Source organism: Sus scrofa, chromosome 6, assembly GCF_054392235.1.
Source record: "Sus scrofa isolate SSC_HxYL_T2T_F1_AM1 chromosome 6, Sscrofa_HxYL_maternal_Yorkshire_Landrace_v2.0, whole genome shotgun sequence".
Lineage (NCBI taxonomy): Eukaryota > Metazoa > Chordata > Mammalia > Artiodactyla > Suidae > Sus > Sus scrofa.
In genome coordinates, this window is record NC_139388.1 from 139,602,666 (window position 1) to 139,614,757 (window position 12,092).

Here is a 12,092-nt window from a genome sequence, read left to right on the forward strand (position 1 = left end):
TGAGTGAAAGAACACTGGTTTTGAAAATAAGTAATAATCAACCTAATATCTATGTCCACCATATTTCTTCCATCCTAATTACTTGACATATGATTGCAATGTAAAATTGTAAGTGCATTTTCTTGCTAATTCTGCCCAAAAAGTGGCAACTGGATAACTAACTAGAACCAGTTGTTTTAGGGGAATTTGAGTATTCTTTTCTGACATTGTTTCAGAAGAAAGAATATTTTTCACAATATTTTAAGATATGTCTTTATCCCGAATCTCAAAAAAAACAAATGTTCATAAAATTTATATTTTTAATGAAAGTTCTATATGCTATAATTTACCCCTAACCATTAGATTTTCTAAGTGCACATTAATTTACTGAGGATGCTATATTTTAATATTGTATTACTCTTTGTAATACAATTAGCAATCAATAAGAATTAATCATTTCAATTATTTTAAAAACCTCAAGTGTTGTTAGAAAGATTGCATTAATGGTGTGGCCTCCACCCCAATATATTGTCCCCAAAGTAACCATCATTAACCGAGGAAGAAGGGCACGGGGAGAGAAAGCAAATAAGTAAGACTCAAGAATGACATGTCTGCAAAACTTTGAACACATTTCCCGGCAGGTGGAGCTAACTAGAAGCTAACAGATCAAAAACCTACATTTCTGGGTAAACTATACTGCCAAGTATATATGAGGTTAACCTGAAAAAGCCTTTGACTGTCTGAACACTGAAACCATCTCAGGATCTTGCCCTTGCACAAGCAGGAAGCAGGCTGTGAGAGTTGGAGAGCCCTCCAGAAGGAAAAACTGCCAAGTATCCTCTCCAGCTGCAGCCATGGACTATAGGACAAGGACAAGGACCCTCCCAGAGGATGGACCAAGTGGACACGGGAGTTCCACCCCAGGCAGCAGGATCAGAATCTAATCAAGGACTTTCCCACCCACAGGGCCAGCCTTCCTGAGGCTCACTCAGCAGGATTTCATTCATAGGAGCAACCAGTAACTCCTGAGTGTCTTCCATTCTTTTGTTTTCCAAGAGAGTTTTTATTGTAGTAATCTGTTCTCTGACCACTATCATACATATATTGAGAGGGAGAAGGGACCAACAGCTTATCTTTTTTTTTTTTTTTTGCTTTTTAGGGCCACGCCTGCAGCATATGGAAGTTCCCAGGCTAGGGGTCAAATCTGAGCTACCCCTGCCAGCCACAGCCACAGCCACAGCAATGTGAGATCCAAGCCCCATCTGCAACCTACACCACATCTCATGGCAACAACGGATCCCTGACTCAATGAGCGAGGGCAAGGATTAAACCCGCACCCTCACAGATACTAGTCGGATTTGTTTCTGCTGCACCACAATGGGAACTCCCCAACAGCTTATCTTTTTATTCACAGATCTCCCCAAGAAGCCCCATCCAAACACCATGTATGTCATCTGAAGGTCAACTTGGTCCTGCTACAATGATGTCATGGGTCTTGGGGTTGCCTCTTGGGAGAAAAGAATGTGTCTACGGAAAGAAGAAAGAATGGAAGCGTTTGTAGCCAGAAGGAAAGACTGTGGAGGACACTGGTTAGCAAATTACTGAAAACCATTTCCTTTTTCTCCTGGTCACACTGCTAGATTATGTTTCCCAACCTCCCTTGTGGCTAGACACAGCCACGTATCACTTTTGACCAACGAAACATCACATTTATTGCTTCCAGACCTGGTCCATGCAGCCCTTGACGCATGACCCTCCATGCCCTTTCCCTTCCAGCTGAAGGGAGATGAAGAGGAAAACCTTGGGAGTCGTGGTGTGAAGGTAGAGCAGCCACGGGATAGAGGAAACCGGGCCCTGAAACATGTGGAGAAAGGCCACCCTCAGAAGTGATTGTATTTCACTATTGTCTGAGCAAATATAATAAATACGCTTTCATCAGACTAAGTCCTGGAGGTTTAGGGGTTTATCTCTTATAGTCACTAACGTACATATAGCAGAGGGAACAACACCAGCAAAGGAGTGAAATAGACAACATGGCCTAAGGAGTGTAGGGATCTCTCTCTGGCTGAAAGGTAGGCACTCGGGGAGAGTTGCAGGAAATGAACTCAAAAGGGTTAGCCATTTGGGCCAACTGCTATGGATCTTAAACGACATGCAAAAATTTGGACTTTGGGAGTTCCCTCGTGGCCTAGCAGTTAGGAATCTGGCATTGTCAGTGTGATATGGGTTTGATCCCTGACCTGGGAACTCCCACATGCGAGGGGTACCATAACAAAGAAAAAGAAAAAATAAATTTTAAAAATTGGGGAGTTCCCGTCGTGGCTCAGTGGCTAACAAATCTGACTGGGAACCATGAGGTTGCAGGTTCGATCCCTGGCCTTGCTCAGTGGGTTAAGAATTTGGTGTTGCCATGAGCTCTGGTGTAGGTTGCAGGCAAGGCTCGGGTCCCATGTTGCTGTGGCTCTGGAGAAGGACGGTGGCTACAGCTCCGATTCGACCCCTAGCCTGGGAACCTCCATATGCCTCGGGTGCAGCCCTAGAAAAGGCAAAAAGACAAAAAAAAATTTTTTTAATTAAAAATTTGGGCTTTATTCTGTAGAAAATAGAGACCGTTAAAAGCCATACAGGTGCGTGCATGTGTATGTATATGTATATGAGAGATACATAGATATAGATACAGGTACATAGATATCTTCAATAAAAAACTAGAGTAGGAGTTCCTGTTGTGGCACAGTGGTTAACAAATCCGACTAGGAACCATGAGGTTGTGGGTTCGATCCCTGGCCTTGCTTAGTGGGTTAAGGATTCAGTGTGAGCCGTGATGTAGTGAGCCGTGGTGTAGGTTGCAGCTGAGGCTCGGATCCCGAGTTGCTGTGGCTGTGGCATAGGCCAGCAGCTATAGCTCTGATTAGACCCCTAGTCATGGAACCTCCATATGCCTTGGGTGTGGCCCTAAAAAATAAATAAATAAACAAACCAAAAAAAACCACCCTCGAAGAAACACCAAATATCAAATATCTGGGCAACTTGTGGCCCAGTCAAGGTGACCCACAAAATTCACCATCATAATTACTTTTACAAACTATAGAAATGATCCCTGAAACTATAGTCTTTCACATTTACTTTTAAAACGAGCCTGTCCTACTGTACAGCACAGGGAACTATATCCAGTCTCTTGGGATAGAACATGATTGAAGACAGTATGAGGAAAAAATGTGTGTATATGTATGACTGGGTTGCTGTGCTATACAGCAGAAATTGACACAACACTGTAAATCAACCATACTCTAATAAAAATAAAATAAAAAATAAAAAATAAAACTACACCACAACAACAACAACAAAATGAGCTTCTCTCAACCCTTTCTTATCCTTAGAGTAACTTTATCATTTATACATTTTACTAGTCTGGGATTTAATAGAAGTACTCTCTAACATCAAATACTTAAGAACCCACAATTCCCTTTATAGCAATTAGGAATATCATTTACATGTGTATCCTTCATTTTTAAACTTTAAATTAGATTTTTAAATGTAGATTTTCAATTACTATGCCCTCAGGGAACCCTTAAGCTGACTAAGACATAACTTTCAAATTAATACTTTCAGGATTTGAGCTTCTATCTGATAAAAATTTTACTAAGTAAAGCATATTATTTTTCACATTTGCCATATAGACAAGGACAAGGAAAAAAAAGGTCCGAGTTGGAGAAATGAGTACCAAAAAGGCAGAAAGGAAAACTGAAATCAGGTGGTGAGAAACATTAGCAAAATTACAAACAGCAGTCAACAGGATGTCTGGTGAAAAAGAAAGCAAACGTCAGAGAATGATAGCTTGAGAATGACATGGAGAATAGACAAGGAGGCCCTACCCCCTTGTCCAGAGCAAAGGGTTAGTGCTAGAGTCAGGACTAGGTCTTAGTTAAGCTCTCTGAGGGTAGGCATCACAACTTTATGTCTCCCACATGTGGGGTGACACAGACCTTAAATAATAGGTGTTCAATAATTTTTTGAAATTTAAAAATGAATATTACTCAACCATAAAAAAGAACAAAATAATGCCATTTGCAGCAACATGGATGGAACTAGAGACTCTCATCCTGAGTGAAGTCAGAAAGAGAAAGACAAATACCATATGATATCACATATCTGGTATGTAATACACAGCACAAATGAATCTTTCCACAGAAAACAAAATCATGGACTTGGAGAATAGAGTTGTGGTTGCCCGGGGGGGAGGAGGAGGGAGTGGGATGGATTGGGAGCTTGGGGTTAATGGATACAAACTATTGCTTTTGGAATGGATTAGCAATGAGATCCTGCTGTGTAGTAGCACTGAGAACTATGTCTAGTTGCTTATGACAGAGCATGATAATGGGAGAAAAAAGAATGTATACATGTATGTGTAACTGGGTCCCCATGCTGTACAGTGGGAAAAAAAATATATTGGGGAAATAACAATTTTAAAAAATGAATATTTAGGAGTTCTCGCTGTGGCACAGTGGAAAGGACTCCAACTAATATCCATGAGGATGTGGGTTTGATCCCTGGCCTCACTCACTGGGTCAGGGATCTGGTGTTGCCATGAGCTGTGGTGTAGGTCGCAGACGTGGCTCGGATCTGGCGTTGCTGTGGCTGTGGCATAGGCCAGCAACAGCTGTAGCTCCAATTCGGCCCCTAGCCTGGAAACTTCCATATGTCACAGTGCAGCCCAAAAAAAGCAAAAAAAAAAAAAAAAATATATATATATATATATATATATATATATTTGGAGAAAAGTAATCTACCAGAATGGAATAGAAGAAAAAAGAAAGCCATGTTGTGTGGCTTGGTTACAGCCCTGTCAGGTACAAGGCTGAGAACCCAAGACCTCTTTGGATTATCAAAAGAGCAGGGTTTATAGGAAGGCAAGTTCCCAAGGCCTGATGTGCTTGCTTAGAGCAAGAAATATTTACATTCTTCGAGATGGCAGTAGAACATGTCAAAAATGAATTATTTAAGAACCTCACTGCATTATCCACTCACCTGGCATTTCTTCTTTTCTGTTCCTAAAAACCAAGGGATCTTTCTAGGCTAATTAGGCAAAAAGAATGTTCATTTCCAATTTTTTTTTTCTAATCTGTCTTTCTACCACCTTGAAAAATCTTTTTGAGACACACACATCTAATCTTGGTGCCAATTAAAAATGTAAGGTCAGCTTCACCTTTTGTTTTTGTTTTTTGGGTTTTTGCTTTGTTTTGTTTTTTTTGTCTTTTTAGGGCTGCATCCTTGGCATATGGAAGTTCCCAGGCTAAGGGTTGAACTGAGGACCCAGCTGCAGGCCTACACCACAGCCATAGCAACGCAGGATCAGAGCTGTATCTTCAACCTACATCACAGCCACAGCAACGCCAAATCCTTAACACACCGAGCAAGGCCAGGGATCAAACCCACATCCTCATGGATGCTAGTCGGGTTGGTTACCGCTGAGCCATGAAAAGAACTCCAAGTTCAGCTTCGCTTTAGCTTTATGGGAATTGTAATGCAATCAGAGGTCTGACGCTTCTTTAAAGCCACAAAAATGGCTTTTATACATATATTACCAAAATCATATATAAATATCCAAAAGCCTTTTCACTTCATAGAGTACATTTGTACATTTTCTGGGAAGAAACCCAGGGTTTCATAATTAACATATGTGAAGCACCAATCAAATAAAGCTATCATTTCAAAGCTTTCAGAGCAAGAGCAGAGCTTCTGGCTTAGAATGTAGGGTCCAGAGAGTCACATCTGAGCAAAGTGTCTTGAGATCCTTCAAACTCCAATATTCCATCTGAAAGAATAAGCACAGCCAATTTTGTGGACAGAGTCAGCTCACTAGAAAGCAGATATAGAAGGAGAGATTTCATTAGCATTGAGGTGTGATCAGAAAAGAATGGAAATCATTAACCACAGGGTTAGAATTCACTGAGTAATTTTCTAACCACTCTTACTAATGAAATCATAAAATCGGGAGTTCCCGTCGTGGCTCAGCAGGTTAAGAGCCCAACTAGTATCCAAGAGGATGCAGGTTCAATCCCTGGCCTCAATAGTGGGTTAAGGATATGGCATTGCCATGAGCTGTGGTGTATGCCACAGATGTGGCTTGGATCCCGCATTGCTGTGGCTGTGATGTAGACTGGTAGCTATAGCTCCGATTCGACCCCTAGCCCAGGAACTTCCATATGCTGCACCTGCAGCCCTAAAAAGACAAAAAAAAAAAAAATTATTTTAAGGAAAAGTATTGAAGATTGAAAAGATTTCAAAAGATTGAAACTGGAACATTTCAATGACCCAACAAGTAAAATAAAAATGAAAGGAAAATGCAGTGGATGGATGCCCACTCACCGAGTCCCAAACTAAAAGCAGCCTTGATATGTCCCCTAACACCAAAGAGAAATGCAGAAAAACAGGTGTACCAACAAGTTGCCTCCCACCACACAACTCAACAATTAATCTATGAAACTCACTTTTACTTCCTATCTTCAAGAACAAAATCTTCTCATGTAGATGATTTTGTCTTAAGGCAATGGGATCTGCTTGGGTGGTACCGTATCATCCATCTATGTTCAATATTTTACCAACTTTCACATAAGCCTCTACAAAAGATATTATTTCTTATTCATTAAACTACTGATTTTATTTAGAAGTAGAAGCATGGCAGCAGAGATAAAGGAAAAACACTTTACCAATCTATATAAATATATTCTGGCTATCTGCTTACTACACATCATGACAAAAAAGGCTGGATGAAGAGTTCTTTTCATGACTCAGCAGAAACGAATCTGACTAGTATCCATGAGGACTCAGGTTTGATCCCTGGCCTCGCCTCGCTCAGTGGGCTAAGGATCTGGCATTGCTGTGAACTGTGGTGTAGGTCACAGATGCAGCTCAGATCTTGCTTTGCTGTGGCTGTGGTGTAGGCTAGTGGCTATGGCTCCAATTTAACCCCTAGCCTGGGAACCTCCATAGGCTAGGTGTGTGGCCCTAAAGAGACAAAAGGAAAAAAAAAGGATGCATGGATTTTTACTAATTGGGGAAGTGAGTTGACTCAATCTGACTTCAACAGACTATGAGTAGTGGCAAAAATTGTGGATTGGCATGGTCACGTCTATTCCAATAATCTTACGTGATCCTTCTGATACTTCAATGGCCAAAAAGCTTTTATTTTCTTCAAGTTCCTTTGAAGCTATGGGTTATGGATGTGACTTAAGTTCTGCCAATCACATGCAATTAAGACTTGAATTCAGGACAAATTAATTGCAAAAGGAAAAGCCCATGGCATCATTTGTGCCAGTGCAGCTAGAGCAGAGTGGTATGGCCCCAGAGTTGGTACCATTTTAGCAAAAGCAGCTTCCTGACCAGGGCAGCAGCTCTTTTAGCAAACCAGTGGGGCATCAAGGCTTTGAGAATTCACCCCAGTGTCTGCCTCCTCAGCTTAGAGTCTTCTCTCCAGTCCATCTAATAATTCTGAGACCTATTTAATAACTTATAATAATCCCTTTCTGCATAAAGCAACTTCAGCAGATTCTGCTCTCTATAACTGAAACCTAAGAGGATGATTTACATAAAGTTCAGCTTAGAGGAGTCCAGGGACAATGAGAGGTCCCAGATCATAAATCAAGAGAAGAATATTCCCTCTGGGGCAGTTGGGACTGATGCTTGAAGTGGAGACTTTGCCCTCAAAGAGATGAGCCATAACCCTCCAGATACCAGAAAATAAGGCACATGGATACTGACCCCTGTGACTGTCAAACAGGAGATACAGTCTCTCACTGGCTATTGAGATTTAAGCCCATTTGGCTGGGATGTGTGGTTCCAACAAGGAAGAACTATGCCATACCTAATAAAACTCTGTGGACAGAGAAAAGAGCGATGCCAAAATGAGCCACAGATCAGCTATGTTATAACAAGAGTTTAATGTCTACCATTTACCACCTAAGTGTCTATGCTATTCCTGGAACCAATTACTAAGCTCTAGAGATTATGAAATCCTTCTTATCAAAACAACATGAAGAAGTTGGACATTTAAAATAAGATCAATGCTTACAGCAGGGCTTTTCAGTAGGTCTAGTACAGGGAAATTTTCGAGAAGCCACTGATTGCTTTCAGCTTCTCCGTTGCTTTTATATCTCTATTCTTCCCCGTGAGCCTCTGTCATACCAAGACCAGTTATGAAGCCCAGAGAAAACATTTTGCATTGGAGGTGCTGAATTGATGGATGTGATCTATAAGAGAGCAGTTGCATATTACGAGGATAGGAGACTATTACAATTCCAACTTTAAACACTCTTCTTTCTGACAAATGTGATTTAACTTTAGCCAATGGGTCTCCCAAGTAACATCAGGTGATAACAGAGCTAATATATAATAAGTAAGGAGCAAAATCCTATGATAAGCACAAAAGTGATGTACCTCAAAAGTGTTGGCAAATTATTTAAATGTGAAAAACACCAAGGAGAAGAAGTGTTAGTTCAGGTGATAGCTGTTGAAATAGTAGCATAGGAATCAACCTCTGGCCAGAATTCTAATTCAATGGAAATAAAGTTTTTAGTTAATTACTAAATCTGGGGAAAGTTCAATTTGTGTTATTTCTTCAGGCAAAGAACAAATGAATTCCCAATTAACTGTTTGCTCGAAACTTATTTAAAAGTTTTGAAGTCATGAATGAGGTTTTAAAGGTTTTAACGTACCTATTTAATTTTATGCTTGGTTTGAAGCCATCTATAACTTTCACAGGATATTAACCATAATTACCTCTGTAGCATTTCAGTGCTCAGTCATTTCTTCACCTCTCACGTCTAGAGGAACCTTGGTTGGTTTTGTAGAATTAGTCATTTGCTCTGAACGCTCTCTGAAACCACACGATATCAGCCCCAAGACTTCGAGGAGAAGTTATCTGGGTATCAAAGACACTTTAGCTGTCAAGGGACTACCCTTAGAGAAATCACAGATAAGCTCAAAAATGAGACTGTGGACAAGTCAGAATGGATACGACAAAAATGTAACAAATACCTGACTTGCTATTCTGGTTCCCCCAGAGGAAGAGAGACTTGAGGTAGCAGCCAGGGCAGGCAATGCCACCTACTGGACAGCCAAGGTAAATTTTTTAAGTTGCCTAGTGAATTCCGCCATATTGGACAAGGAGATAGCAGTGGAGTTTCTAATTAGTGAAATAAGCAATAGATCACCTGGAGGAATCTTTCTAGGAATGAATTAATTTATTTTTAAATATTAAACCAAGCTTATTAAAAATGTCTATCAAGGAAGTTAACAAGGAGAGCCATAGAACTACTCCTTGGAATTTTAAAATGATCGCTCTTGAAAATGCTGCTTGTCTCTATTTGTCAGTGTACCTTCCCACTTCAGAACGTCCTTGGACCTCATTTCAATAGGAATGCGATAAACATGTCCAAATTACAAATGAATATGTAATGCCCTGGAAAGGAACATGGTTGATATAATCTTTCAAAACACCGTAGTTACAAATAGTCTTACTTCCTGTTTAATATTGAAGAAAGCCTTACAAATATTCCCTACTCATCACTCTTAAGCTGATATGTTGAAATGGACCACTCATGTATAGAAAAGAATTGAGTAGGGAACATATTCACGGAATTTACAATCATCTCGATAAACTCCCCCCTTCAGCATATAAATTAAGAGTTTTGGTCCAGAAATAAGTAGTCTGAAGCAATATAACTTCCCAATTCATTTCTCAGAACTCAAGTATCTTAGTCTTAAAAATGGTTAATGATGATATTCCATGCTCCATGAAACCCCAAATGCTAATGACATTTTCAAACAGTAAAAGGCACACAGAGCATTTGATAACAAGCTGCTACTTTTTTAAATTTGTTTCATCCTATTAAAAACAAGCCTGAAGATCACCCCTTAAGAGTTTACTGAAACATAAACAATAATGACTCCAGAGCAAAATACGCAGAGCCCCAGTCAAAATAACTAAACCATGAAATCACTTTAAACAGAAGTTTTTTGAAGTGATGTTTGGTTTTTAAATTTTTTTATTATGGTTGATTTACAACATTGTGCCAATTTCCGCTGTACAGCAAAGTGACCCAGTCATACATATATATACATTCTCATTCTTGTATTATCTCCCACCATGGTCTATCCCCGGAGACTGGATATAGTCCCCTGTGCTGTACAGTACAACCTCACTGTTGATAGATTCTAAATGTAGAGTTTGCATCTATTAATCCCAAAATCCCAGTCCATCCCACTCCCTCCCCCTCCCCTTTGGCAACCACAGATCTATTCTTTGATCAAAGCAGCTTTGAAGGATTTCAGTAGCCAGAACTCATTCTCTAAAAAATGGTCAGGACTTAATCTTTTTTTGTTGTTGTTCAATCAAACTAGCAAGAAATTATTATGTCTGTGAGTACAAAAAAATCCAGACTTATTACCAATTACAATTTTAAAGAACCATTAAAATCCTTCAGTATATGATTTCTAACCTAAAATCTGTCACTTAGCCTTTTAAGTCTACTCCTTGGCTTGACCCTGTGTAGCAGCTCCCTCCCTCAGGCCAAGGAGAGCTGTTAACAGAATCTATAGCTTTGTTCCCCAACTTTTGATCCCCTCCACACATTTCTTCAGTTGAGTGACTCCAAACATTGCTCGGGTAAAGTATTAACAGGATCAATTTTGCAGAAAGCTCAGGACTCAAAAGGAAGTTCAAATCTCGTCTTTGCCACTAATCAAAGAGGTGCCAGAGCGAGTTGTTTGATTTCTTTGGACCTATTTCTTCATCTTTAAAATGGGAATAATCTTGACCCATCTCAGGGGAGCTGTTGAGGGCTTTCCTACAGCTGGACACACAGTAGGCACTCAATACGTTTGTAATCTAAGTTCCTCATCAAATGACTTTTTAAGCTCTTGCTATACACCAGGCTCCATGCTAAGTGCTGGGGATACGATGATGAGAAAGACATAAACAATCCCACCACCAAGAAGCTCATCTTCAGTGGGGAATAGAAAATAAAAACAAACTAATAAAAAAAATTACAAATAACTGTGGGTTGTGATGAAAACAAACAAGGGCTGAAGTCAAGAATACAGAGAACTGGAATTCCCTGGTGGCCTAGGGTATTAAGGACCTGGCGTTCTCGCTGCTGTGGCATGCGGGGGGGGGGGGGGGGCATTAAAAAAAAAAAAGAATATAGAGAATAAGGAGAAGGAGGAGGTCAAAACAGCCTTTTCCAGAGAAGTGACATTTAAACTAACAAAAGAAGGATGACAAGGACCAAGCCGTGAGAATAGGAGGAAGGGTGTTCAAGGCAGAGAAAACAGCAAGAAAAAAGATCTGAGAAAGGACTTGGAAGTCAAAAGAGAGCTCAGTGTAACCAGAGCACAGAGCTAAGGGGAGTGTGGCAGTGAGGAGGGCAGGACTCTGGAGGCCACTATAAAGAGCTTGAAAGGGAGTTATGTGATCCCATTAACATGCCATTTGCGGATGTCCCAGTCAGGAACCTTGAGCTAGTTCAGGTTAGCCTTTCAAGTACAGAAGCAAGGATTTTTCCCTCAGGGGCTACCAGGCATCCAAAAGACTGTATCTCTTTTTTAAAGCTTATGTGTGCTTTAAAAAAAAAAAGAGAGAGAGCCTGGGGGAGTTCCCTGGTGGCTCAGTAGGTTAAGGATCTGGTGCTATCACTGCTGTGGCTTGGGTCACCACAGTGGCACAGGTTCAATCCCTGGCCCCCAAACTTCTGCCTGCTATGGGCATGGCCAAAAAAATTTGTTTTTAGGAGTTCCCATCATAGCACAGCAGAAACGAATCTGACTAGGAACCATGAGGACGCAGGTTCAATCCCTGGCCTCACTTAGTGGGTTAACGATCCCAAGTTGTCATGAGCTGTGGTTGTAGGTCACAGACTCAGCTCGGATCCCACATTGCTGTGGCTGTGGTGTAGGCCGGCAGCAACAGCTCCAATTAGACCCCTAGCCTGGGAACCTCCATATGCCGAGGGTGCAGCCCTGGAAGGACAAAAGACAAAAAAATAAATAAAATAAAAATTTATTTTTAATTTTTAAAAAAAGCCTGAGGATAGGGCAGTCACGAGAAGAAGCCAGAG

General features: G+C 40.6%; 1 protein-coding gene across 2 annotated transcripts in view; it reads right to left on the reverse strand.

Moving 5' to 3' along the window:
- GIPC2 (GIPC PDZ domain containing family member 2) overlaps positions 1 to 12,092 on the reverse strand; it is a 140,074-nt gene that overhangs the window by 36,310 nt on the left and 91,672 nt on the right. The window lies entirely within an intron of this gene.